The following is a 12869-nucleotide window of genomic DNA, read 5'->3' on the forward strand; positions in this document are numbered from 1 at the left end:
AAAAGAAAAGGAGGATGCAGGAGAAGGATTAGAGGCTCTGGCACCTGATGTCCCTTCAGTCCCACTACAATATGTGAGCACATCCACCTGGACTGCTGGATGGCCAAAGGTAATTCTGGGACTTTTCCCCCAGAGATAAACTGGAAGAGAAATGTGTATCACTGAGATTTAAAAAGGAAAAAAGAGGACGTTTGAATGAAGTGCGGAGTTGAGGATGCAAATATACATTGTAACTCCTTCCTAAAAACTGCCTTTCCCCTAAGCTGACAAAGTGCACCGCAAGGCGTAAAATTTCATGAGCTGCTTTGATGTGTTTGAGCCTCACAGGGACCCTTAGGCCTAAGTGGGCTCTCCTGCTCTGGCCGGATCTGCCTCCCACTCAGCAGGAAATGCTCCCCACGCGGCTGGTTCAACATTAGACCAGCTGCCCTCCACCTCAGCCTCAACCTACCGGGTTTCACCTCCTCACCTGTGCACAACATTATTCAAACATGCCAGTCACATCCTCCCAAGAAATCGGGGCCACCTCGTCCTCTTGTTACTGCAAAGCCTGCATCCCAAAGTCCCAGTTTGTTCCTCGTGCTCCCCTGTGGCCCTGGATGTCGTGCTGAGAGTGTACCTCCGTCCGGCACCAGGTGTCACCTGTTTGTCCATCCTCAGAACATGACGGCAGGTGGTCCCCCACCCCTGGCACCAACAGGGTGAAGGGGAGATGAACAAAAGGGCAAATTACCTCACTGAGCAGTCATTTGAAAACTTCTCCCTAGTTCACCCCTCATTTATGTAACTTTAAAAACAGCATCACAGGGGCGCCTGGGTGGCTCAGTCAGTTGAACGTCTGACTTCGGCTCAGGTCATGATCTCTCAGTTTGTGAGTTCAAGCCCCGCATCAGGCTCTGTGCTAACAAACAGCTCAGAGCCTGGAGCCTGCTTCGGATTCTGTCTCTCTCTCTCTCTCTCTCTCTCTCTCTCTCTCTCTCTCTCCCCCTCCCCTGCTCATGCTCTGTCTCTCAAAAATAAATAAATGTTAAAAATTAAAAAAAAAAAAAAAAACAAAACAAAAAAAAACAGCATCACATATCCCCATGCAGCCTGCTAAGTTCTCTGCAGGGAACACACATGACATCTTTGTGGTCCTCTGCCCACAACACGCGAGTCTCTGGGTCGTCGGGATAGTCAGGGTATGTGATGACAGGGACTTCAGGAAGCAGAAGGGCAGACGGACCACAAGGGAGGAGACTGGAGGAGCAGGAAGCAGGGCAGCATTCCCTGCAGAGTCAGGCAGGATGCGAGCAGTCTGTTTCCCTGATGCCGCCAGATCTTTCAACCGGATGTGTGACATCAGACTGTCTCATGGCCTAGAATAACAACGGAATGGACACACCACATCCTGACATCCCGAACTTACCACACAGCGATAGGGTCTGTATTCAGCATAGCTTTCTAGAGTGGTTCAGTAAGGCCGGATGCATGATTAAAGGCTTTCTTACAGTTAGGACACAAACGCAGACTTCTGCCCTCTGTGGATCCCCTGATGATGAACAAGGCTTGACCTCTGAATGAAGGCTCGTCCACACTCCTCACACTGATGGGGCTTCTCTCCATTGTGGATCCTCAGGTGTGGAGTAAGGCTGGTGCCCCCTCGGGAAGCTCTCCCCCATTCCTTACACAGGTAGGGTCTCTCTCCTGTGTGGCTTCTCTGATGCTCCGTGAGTCCCGACCCCTGACTGAAGGCCCTCCCACATCCATGACATCTGAAGGGCTTCTCTGGTGTGGACCCTCAGATGTCCAATAAGGTGTGAGCTTTGCCTAAATGATTTACTGCACTCTTTACACCCAGAGGGTCTCTTCCCAGTATGGATTCTCCGATGACGAACGAGGCCTGTGTCTTGACTGAAGGCCTTCGCCCATTCATTATACCGATATCGTTTTATTTTATTATGAATTTCCTGGTGTGAAAGAAGGGCTGATTTATAACTGACAGCATTCCCACACTGGTTACATTGATAGGGCTTTTCCTGAGTATGGATTCTCCAGGGGCAAACCACCCCTGAGCTCTGAGCAAAGGCCTGCCCACACTCCTTACATTTGTGTTGTTTTACTCTTATGGGGTCGACCTTTTGCTGTCCTGATTTGCCCTCACATTGAAGTTTCTCCACATCTTGCATCCTAGAAAACATCCAATGTGCTCCTTTCCGTGGAACTTGGCTTTGGAGCAAATTCACCACTCATAGTCCTGGTCCAGCCTTCTGCTGGAAGAGCAAGTCAATGATTTAAATGTCACATGTCCCATATAAAGGGTTTTGATGAAAGATTAGGATAGATAATTGAAAGCCATCATCCTAATGGTTTTTGACACTCACTGCACCTATGAGTCACAGAGAATGAAGATAAATAAATAAAGGCCCTCAGGGCCCTGGCCCAGATCTAAACTCAAAATGGCGGAATGAAATGAAAATTCCCCAAGAATCTTCCAAAAGTCCCCACCAAACACACCTTCCAGTATTTTCCCCTGGTATAGTCGGCCCACACAGGATCTGGGCTGGCCCGTGACCCACTTTATTCAACAGATTGTGGTGCAAGTAAAGCTGTGTCAGCTCAGGGACGAAGACTTTACCACCGTGCGTCTGCGTCCTTGAGATCCTGAGCTGCCCTGTAAGAAGGTCAGTCACCCTCTAGAGAGATGGCGGGAGAGCCCATGAGAACCTGAGGCCATCACAGTGTCTCTAGAGGCCTAGTTTTCTGCCTCCTGATAAGGCAGGAGACAAGGGAGCAAGGTATTTTGGGCAGCACAGCCCAGGAGGGCCCTGGATAACACAAACTGGTATCACGTGCAACAGAAAACACCCTCAGAAGTGTGGGAGACAATTCATGGTCGTTCCTTTCAGCCACTACGTTTTGGGGGTGGTTTGGTAACGGAAACAGACAGCTGAAATGCCAATCCATCAGCCAGTTTTTGGTGATGCTCACGGCAACACCATGAATTGGGTGATAGATTTAGGAACTGAAACCTAAAAATTAAGTAAGTGGCCTAGGATCACATGGCAGGTAAGTGGTAACGTCTGGCCTGGGACACGGGTCTACAGGAATCCTCATTTGTCTTTCTGCATCACCCTGCGTGCTCCCTGCACTCGCTCCGCAGGCAACCACCGCAGCCTCGCTGCCCTGTGACGGATCTACCATGGCGATTCAGTGCCTGTCATCTGCGCCTGCACTTACGGGAAGTTTTTCTCCCAGGAATTCCACACAAGTGTCATAGACTTTTATATAAAGACACCCACTGATGCACTGTGCGTAATAAAAATACTACAAACAGGGGCGCCTGGGTGGCTTGGTCGGTTAAGCATCCAACTTCGGCTCAGGTCACCATCTCATGGTCCGTGAGTTCGAGCCCCGCGTCGGGCTCTGGGCTGACGGCTCAGAGCCTGGAGCCTGCTTCTGATTCTGTGTCTCCCTCTCTCTCTGACCCTCCCCCATTCATGCTCTGTCTCTCTCTGTCTCAAAAATAAATAAGCGTTAAAAAAAAAAATACTACAAACAGCTTAGATGTATATCAGCAGAAGACTAGTAAATTAATTATAATATATGTATGCAACACAAAACTAAAGACCTATTAAATGAATAAAGTAGTTCTATTGATAAGAGTAGTATTATTTAGGGGCACCTGGGTGGCTCGGCCTGTTGAACGTTGGACTTCGGCTCAGGTCATGATCTCACGGTTTTGTGAGTTTGAGCCCCACATCAGGCTCTCTGCTGTCAGCACAGAGCCTGCTTTGGATCCTCTGTCTCCCTCTCTCTCTGCCCCTACCCTGCCTATGCTCTCTCTTTCAAAAAAGACAAATAAACTTTTTAAAAAGTTGGTGAGCATATTAAAAAAATAAACTAAAATGTACCCAGGATTTGTCTTAATCAAGGAGGCATGGGAAGGACTATCATGAAGAAGTTTTGATCTCCACAGATCCCTAGGAACAGCAGGTGTGGCACCTCGTGCAGGCCACGTAGGAAGGCAGGAGGCAGGAGAGGGGAAAGTGTGGCCTAGAGCTTTACTGGAGTTTTCCAGAGAAGGAATAGGCAAGGTAGGATAGGTTGCTGAATGAGCTCAGAATCACATAGTTTGAATGATTCTACAGGGATGTTCTGCGGTTATCCACCACCTTGCCCCGGGGGGGGGTGGGTTTACAGCAGGAGAAATAGGGGACTGGTGTGCAAGAGTCTGATAAAGGAGCCCGATAAAGGAGCCGGCTGGGGAGCCGACTCTGGATTATCTGGTTCAAATATGAAAAGGGTACTTGCAGGGAGTTCTCCACTGTCTCTAGGAATCAGCTAGCTCTCCCAGGGGCACCAGGATCAATGCCGGAACATCAAGAATATAGAAAATAAGAAAATACAGTCCATACAGGATAATACCATTTGACCTGGGGGGCTTGGGTGGCTCAGTAGGTTAAATGTCCGACTTTCGCTCAGGTCATGATCTCATGGTCAATGGGTTCGAGCCCCACAGAACTCTGTGCTGACAGTTCAGAGCCTGGAGCCTGCTTTGGATTCTGTGTCTCCCTCTCTCTCTGCCCCACTTCTGCTCACGCTCTGTCTCTCTTTCTCCGTCCCTCAAAAATAAATAAACATTAAAATAACAATAACAAAAATAATCCACTTGACCTAAAAGAGGGACAGGGGCTTGAGAGGCATGGAAAGATTTTAGAAATATGTATATATTAGAGAATGTTGGAATGGAACTTTTATTTTCATTATATGTCCTTCTCTACTACAATTTTTGAAATATAAACTATTGTTCTATAATAATAGCCCTTTTAATAATTAATTTAAAAATATAATACTAGAATCTATTGTAGTAAATGTATGGTAGATTTGGGCATCTATTTTTTTAATGTTCATTTATTTTTGAGAGAGAGCTAGCAGGGGAGGAGAAGAGAGAGTGAGACACAGAATCCTAAGCAGGCTCCAGGATCTGAGCTGTCAGCACAGAACCCGATGTGGGGCTCGAACCCACTAACAGTGAGATGGTGACCTGATCCAAAGTCAGATGCTCAACCGTGAGCCACCCAGGCGCCCGATGGGCATCTATATTTTTAACTAGTTCCTTGGTGATTGGGTTCATAGAATTGAAAAGTGCTATCTTAAGCAGAACATAAAATAAAATAAAATAAAATAAAATAAAATAAAATAAGATAAAATAAATACAAAACTAAAATTCAACAATTTTGAATATCTTAATTCAAAATTAAATCAGCTCTGGATATGCTCACTTTGTAAATAACCTTTTGGTGTTAAATTTATTCTACCCCCAGACACCACTTTTCTTGCCAGAAATACAGCTCCCAGGCGGATGTGATCTACTCAGTGCTTCAAAACCTCCACCGGGATTCACATTTTGAGGCTTTGTTCTCTTGCACAAGCCTGTGCTCCCAAGGATCACACTTTGGCTGGACGGTCAGGGCTGATCTGCAAGGCTCACAGGTCCCACGTCCTTGTTTGTAGAGCTTGGCTTCAACCTAAGGACATACAGGTAGAGCTGGGTTTACAAGACCATCACAGATATTGGGCAATAGCTAAAACCTCAAAATTTGATTTAAAAAAATCTGCTACGGGGGCGCGTGGCTGCTCAGTGGAGCCCGCGATCTCGGGTTGGAAGTTCAAACTCCTCGCTGGTTGTAGAGATTACTAAAAAATAACATGTTGTAAACAATTCCTATGGATACAGGAAGCAGAATAAAGAGATCTGTGTCATAATCAATTCACACAAAACACATAAGCAGCAGAGCTTCAAAGAGAAAACAAAAGGACAACGCTTTAGCCCAGCAACAAGGGCCGGAAATCCCCTCGCTTACACAGGCCCCCTCTCTTTGCTGGCAGACCCTTGGTGTCTAATCAAGGAACGATGGATTAACCTTTCCCCACCTGTTGTGTGCTGTCTCCAAACTCTCCAACACGGTCACCGCCTGCTCCCGGCTCTCCGGGTGCTGTCCCTGCACACAGGCCTGGAGCTCGGCGGGCAGGATGGTCAGGAACTGCTCCAGCACCAGCAGCCTCAGGATCTGCTCCTTGGGGTGTGTTTCTGGGGTCAGCCACTGGTGGCCCAGCTCGCAGAGCCGGCGCAGCGCCTCACGGGGCCCAGGCGTCTCCTGGTAACGGAAGAGCCCGAAGCGCTGGCGTAAGACCTCCTGATAAAGGTGCACCTCCCCCAGCCATCCAGGCTTCTGCTCCCAGGAAGGGTCCTTCTCTTCCTCCACCTTCACTACACTCAGAGCCTCCTGTTCCTCCTTGGTGTGGACCTCAGGAGTATGTGTCTATTTCTGGGCTCTCTATTCCATTCTGTTCATCTATTTGTGTATTGTTTTTGCCAATATCATGTGTCTTGATCTCTGTAGATTTATAACTGGTCTTGAAGTCAGGGAGTGTCAGTCCTCTGTTGTTCTCCTTCAATGCTGAGTTAGCTATTCTGGGTCTGTGGCCTCTCTGTATAGACTTTAGAATCAATTTGTTGGAGGGGCGCCTGGATGGCTTAGTTGGTTAAGTGTCCGACTCTTGATTTCAGCTCAGGTCATGATCTCATGGTCATGGGATGTAGCCCCGCATTGGGCTTTGTGCTGATAGTGTGGAGCCTGCTTGGGATTCTCTCTCTCCCTCTCTGCACCTGCCCCGCTGATGCTTGCTCTCTCTCTCTCTCTCTCTGTCTCAAAATAAATAAATAAACATTAAAAAAACCAATTTGTTGGTATCTACAAAAGAACTAACTGGGATTTTACTGGGATTACATTGTATCTATAATTTAATTGGGAGGAATGACAATCATGACAACAGAGTCTTCTATCCATGTACATGAAATATCTCCTACTGTATTTAGATCTTTGATTTCTTTCATCAGAGTTTTATAGTTTTCCTCATGGAGATCTTGTACACATTTTGTTAGATTTATACCAAATTATGTATTTGTCTTTTTGGTGCTAAGGTAAATGTTAATTTCAAAATCCTATTGTTCATTGTTGTTATATAAGAAAGCAATTGACTTTTCTGTATTAAGCTCAATCCTGCCACCTTGCTATAATCACTTATTAGGTCCAGGAAGGGTTTTTATTTTTATTTTTGTATTCTTTAGGATATTCTACAGAGACAGTCGTGTTATGGCAAACAGCCAGTTTTATTTCTTCCTTCCCAAACGACATTACTTTCATTTCTTTTTCTCATTTTGTTGCGTTACATAAGTCTTCCAGTATGGTGTTAAGTGGGAACGGTGAGAAGGGACGTCTTTATCCTCTTCCTCATCTAAATAGGAAAGCATTTGTTTTTTTTACCATTAAATATAATGCTAGCTGTAGGTTTTTGTAGATGTTAACAAGTTGAGGAAGTTCCCTCTCTATCCCTAGTTTGCTGAGAGTTTTTATAATGAATGTGTTAGATTTTGTCAGATGCTTTTTCTGCATCTGTTGATACATGACATTTCTTCTTTAGCCTATTGATGAGATAATTACATTAACTGATTTTCAAATAGTGAACCAGATTTGCACACCAAGAATAAATTTCACTTGGATATAGTATACAGTCCTTCCTATACATTGTTGGAATCAATTTACTCATATTCTAGTAAAGATTTTTCAATCTATCTATGAAATATATATTGGTCTGCAGTTTTCCCATCTTGTAATAACTTTGTCTGGTTTTGGTACTGGGATAATACTGGCCTCATAAAATGAATTAGGAAGTATTCCTCTATGCTTTCATTATCTTTAAGAGATAGTACAGCATTGGGGTGCCTGGATAGCTCAATTGGTTAAGCATCCCACTCTTGATTTCAGCTGAGGTCACGATCTCACAGTTTATGTGTTTGAGCCTTGCATTGGGCTCTGTGCTAACAGTGCAGAACCTGCTTGGAATTCTCTCTCTCCCTCTCTCTGTCCCTCCCCTGCTCGCTCTCTTTCTAAAATAAATAAATGTAAAAAAAATGATATAGTACATCATTCACATAATTTTTATTTAAATATTTAGTAGAGCTCACCAGTGAACATATCTGTACCTGGTACTTCGGGAAGATTAATTATTGTTTTAATTTCTTTAATAGATATAGGCCAACTCAGATTGTCCATTTCTCCTCGTGTGAGTTTTGGTAATTGTGTTTGTGATTTTGTGACTTGTAATAAAAACCATATATTTGGTCTTCCTCCCCATTCAGTGTTGAGAGTGACAAAGAGATCTTTTGTTATGTTAATAGGGTGAATTTTAGGAAGCACCTCAGGGTGGGGGCTTGGTTGTCAGAGGGGCCAACCATGTGATTAGAAAGTTGGAACTGTAAGTAAACCCCCCCCCCCACCCCCCCAGCAAGGGGTGGCTGGAGATTGAGTTCAATCACCAATGGACAATGATTTAATCAATCATGTCTATGTAATGAAGCTTCCACAAAAACCCAAAAGAAGGGGGTTAGGAGAGCTTCCTGGTTGCTGAACACAGATTTGGGAAGAGTGGTATGCTCAGAGAGGGTATGGGAGTCCTGCACCATTCTTCAATACCTTACCCTGTGCATCTGTTCCTGAATTCTATCCTTTTATAATTAACCAGTATTCTAGTAAGTAAACTGGTTCCCTGAGTTTTGGAGCCATTTTAGCAAATTAATCAAACCAAAGGATGGGGTCATTTGTCCCTCCCATCTATAGTTTGTTGTCTGAAGCTCAGGTAACAACCTAGGACTTGTGATTGGCATCTTAGGTGGGGAGAGGGGGCAGTCTTGCAGGACTGAGCCCTTAAAAGAGAAGATCTGATGCCATCTCCAGGTAGATAGTATCAGAATTAAGTTGAATTGCATGACACCCACCTGATATCTGAGAACTGCTTGGTGGTGTGGGAAAAAAAGACCCACACATTGTAATTGAAATCAGAATTGTAGTGTCCTTCAAAAAATTGGTACGATTCATCTAGGTTAAAAAATTGTGTGCATAGAGTTGTTCATGATATTCCTTTTTTTAATATCTATAGAATCCACAGTGATATTAAAATTTGTGTCTTCTTTCTCTCTTTTCCTTAGCTAACTTGGCTAGAAGCTTATCAGTTTTATTGATCTTAAAAAAAATACAAACAAACAGCTTTTGGTTTCACTCATTTTTTTCTATTGATTTCCTATTTTCAGCTTCACTGATATCTGCTCCAATTTTTATTTCTTTTTCTTCTGCTCATTTTGGACTTAATTTGCTCTTCTTCTAATTTCCTAAAATGGAAGCTTACATTTTTGATTTTAGACATCTTTTCTATTCTAATATATACATTCAATGGTATAAATTTTCCTCTAAACAATGTTTCTGCTTCATCGCACAAATTTTGAGAAGTATTCATTTAGTTCAAAACATTTTTATATTTCTCTTGAGACTTATTTGACCCATGTTTTATTTAGAAGTATGTTGTTTAACTTCCAAATATTTTGGGATTTTCCACTTATCTTTCTGTTACTGATTTCTTTTAAATCCGTTGTGGTCTGAGAGCGTACTTAGTATGATTTGTATTCTTTTAAGTTTGTTAAGGTGTATTTTATGGCCATCGGACTGTGGCCAATATTGGTGAATGTTCCATGGGTGCTTGAGAGAAATGAGTATTCTGCTGTTGTTGGATAAAGTATTCTACAGATATCAACTACAACCAACTGAATGACACTGTTATTCAATCCGACTATGTCCTTACTCGTTTTGTGGCTACTGGATTTTTCCATTACTGAAAAAGGGATGTTAAGGCCTCCAAATCTAAGAGTGGATTCATCTATTTCTCCTTGCATTTGTACCAGTTTTTGCCTTCTGTATTTTGACACTCTATTGCTTGGTGCATATACATAAAATATTGTAATGTCTTCATGGAAAACTGACTCCTTTGTCATTATGTAATGTCCCTCTTTATCCCCAGTAAATTTTCTTGCTCTAAAGCTGGCTTTGTCTAAGATTAATATAGTTACTACAACTTCCTTTTAAATTTTTTTATTATTTTGTAATTTACATCTAAGTTAGTTAGCATACAGTGCTATAATGATTTCAGGAGTAGATTCCAGTGATTCATCCCCTATGTATCACCCTGTGCTCATCCCGACAGGTGTCCTCCCTAATGCCCCTTGCCCACTTAGCCCATCCCCCCTCCCACAAGCCCTCCAGCAACCCTCAGTTTGTTCTCTGTATTTAAGAGTCTCTTACGTTTTGTCCCCCTCCCTGTTTTTATATTATTTTTGCTTCCCTTCCCTTATGTTCATCTGCTTTGTATCTTAAACTCCTCATATGCATGAAATCATATGAGATCTGTCTTTCTCTGACTGGCTAATTTCGCTTAGCATAATACCCTTTAGTTCCATTCACACTCTTTCTTTCTTTCTTTCTTTCTTTCTTTCTTTCTTTCTTTCTTTCTTTCTTTCTTTCAAGTTTATTTTATTTTGAGAGAGAAAAAGAGAAAGCACAAGCGGGGGAGGGGCAGAGAGAGAATCCCAAGCAGGCTCAGGGTTTCAATCTCACGAATCGAATCATGAGATCATGACCTGAGCCAAATCAAGAGTGGGATGCTTAACTGACTGAGCCACCCAAGCACCTCTACTCTACCTTTTTTGTTTTTGTTTTATTATTTTTGAGAGACAGAGAGAGACAGAGTGTGAGCAGGGGAGGGGCAGAGAGAGAGGGAGACACAGAATCTGAAGCAGGCTCCAGGCTCTGAGCTGTCAGCACAGAACCAGACATGGGGCTCAAACCCACAAACCAGCTGTAAGATCATGACCTGAGCCAAAGTTGGACGCTTAACTGCCTGAGCCCCCAGGCAGCCCTCCACCTTTTGTATGATGAGTGTTAGCATGGTGTATCTTTCCTCATCTCTTTAATCTGTGTCTTTACATTTAAAGAGTGGTTCTCGTAGAGAACTTAAAAGTTGGGTCTTGATTTCTTTTTTTAATTAAAAAAATTTTTTTAATGTTTATTTATTTTTGACAGAGAGAGAGAGAGAGAGAGAGCATGAGTGGGGGAAGGACAGAGAGAGAGGGAGACTCAGAATCCGAAGCACGCCCCAGGCTGTCAGCACAGAGCCCTACGTGAGTCTCGAACTCACGAACCATGAGATCATGACCTAAGCCAAAGTCGGATGCTTAACCGACTGAGCCACCCAGGCACCCCTTTTTCCTTTGTTTTTAATTCAGTCTTTCTTTTTTTTAATGATCTAGGAGGTTCCCCCCACCTGCCTTTTTTTTTTTTTTAATTTAAATTTTATTTAACCAGCCTCTGTCTTTCAATTGGTATATTTAGACCACTGATTTTAAAGTGATTATTGAAGGGCACCTAGCTGGTTTAGTTGGAGGAACATGTGTCTCTTGATCTCAGAGTCATGAGTTCAAGCCCCACATTGGGTGTAGAGATTACTTAAAAATAAATAAAACTTTAAAAAAATGAAGTGATTATTGGTGCCCCTGGGTGGCTCAGTTGGTTAAGCGTCCAACTTCAGTTCAGGTCCTGATCTCACAGTTTGTGAGTTTGAGCCCCGCATTGGGCTCTGTGCTGACAGCTCAGAGCCTAGAACCTGCTTCTAGTTCTGTGTCTCCCTCTCTCTCTGCCCCTCCCTCACTCACACTCTGTCTCTGTCTCTGAAAAATGAATAAATGTTAAAAAAATTTTTTTTAAATGAAGTGATTATTGATATAGTTCAGTTAATACCTATAATTTTTGTTACTGTTTTCTATTCATGGCTCTTTTTTTCTTCTTCCACTCTTTCTGCCTTCTGAGGCTTTAATTGAGCATTTTATCTGATTTCATTCCTCTCCCTTGGCCTATGAATTATACTTTGCCTTTTGCCTCAAAGGTCTTATTCTTTTCCCTCCTTTTAATTCTTTTCTCCTTGCCTTTCAGTTTGGCAAGTTTCTATCGGTGACATCTCTTCAACCTCTCTGGTTCTTTGGCCTCGTCCAGTCTATTGATGAGTGCTTCAAAGCATTCTTCATTTGTTAGGGTGTTTTTTATTATTATTTCCTTTTCATTAATCCTTCAAGTTTCCATCTGTTTACATCACCCGTCTGTTCTTGCATGTTGTTTACTTTTCCCATTAGAGCCTTTAGCATATCACTCATAGTTCTTCTAAATTCCTGGTCTGGTAATTCCAACATCTCTGCTGAATCTAAGTTTAGTTTTGATTACTGCTACCTTACTTTAAGTTTTAAATTGTGATTATTATTATTATTTTTTAGTAATCTCTACAACGTAGGGCTAAAACTCATGACCCTGAGATCAAGAGTCACATGCGCTATCGACTGAGCCAGTCAGGTGCCCCTGCTTTTTACCTTTTAGTGTGCCTTCTTTTGTTGTTGTTCTTTGAAAACCAGACATAATAAACTAGGTAAAAAGAACTGAGGTAAATAGGTCGTTAGATAAATAGTGCGGGATTTTATGTGTTTGTAGGTAGAATTTGGGTATTTATTGTTTGCTATAGCTGTAGGTATCAGAGCTAAAGTTTGGTCTGGTGTCTGTGTTTTTGCCTTACCTTTTGCTTCTGGGTTTCCCTCTGGACTTCTTAAATAGAGCTAAGCTGTGCAATTGTTCCAATTGTTTCCCTTGTTATATAGGATCCCTATTAATGCGGCGATAGGGTGAGGGGAGAGCAGCATTCTAGAGTCCTGAGATTAGGTTTCAGTCTTTCAGGGAGTCTGTGGCCTTGGACTGTGATATTCACAAGTTCTTCTCAGTTTTTGTTCCCTTTCCTTCCTTACATGAGACAGGAAGGACAGAACAGGCTGGGGCTTGCTCTTCCCCTGTATGGGAAGGTAAGACCAGGCCTGGGTATTCCCTTCCCCTACATGGAATGAATAGATTTTAATATTTTTTATTGAGATATAATTCACAGGACATAAAATTCATCCTCTTAAC

The 12869-nt window shown here is 42.9% G+C and overlaps 1 pseudogene across 1 annotated transcript; it reads right to left on the reverse strand.

The window, feature by feature from the left end:
- Nucleotides 1-1069: 1069 nt before the first annotated feature.
- LOC132676591 (uncharacterized) lies at nt 1070-9514 on the reverse strand (annotated as a pseudogene). Its single transcript, XR_014137680.1, has 3 exons — nt 5917-9514; nt 5265-5510; nt 1070-2368 (listed from the first exon to the last, which is right to left on the reverse strand). The product of XR_014137680.1 is annotated as an uncharacterized LOC132676591 (transcript).
- Between the last annotated feature and the right edge of the window lie 3355 nt (nt 9515-12869).

Source organism: Panthera onca, chromosome B2, assembly GCF_046562875.1.
Source record: "Panthera onca isolate mPanOnc1 chromosome B2, mPanOnc1 haplotype 2, whole genome shotgun sequence".
NCBI lineage: Eukaryota > Metazoa > Chordata > Mammalia > Carnivora > Felidae > Panthera > Panthera onca.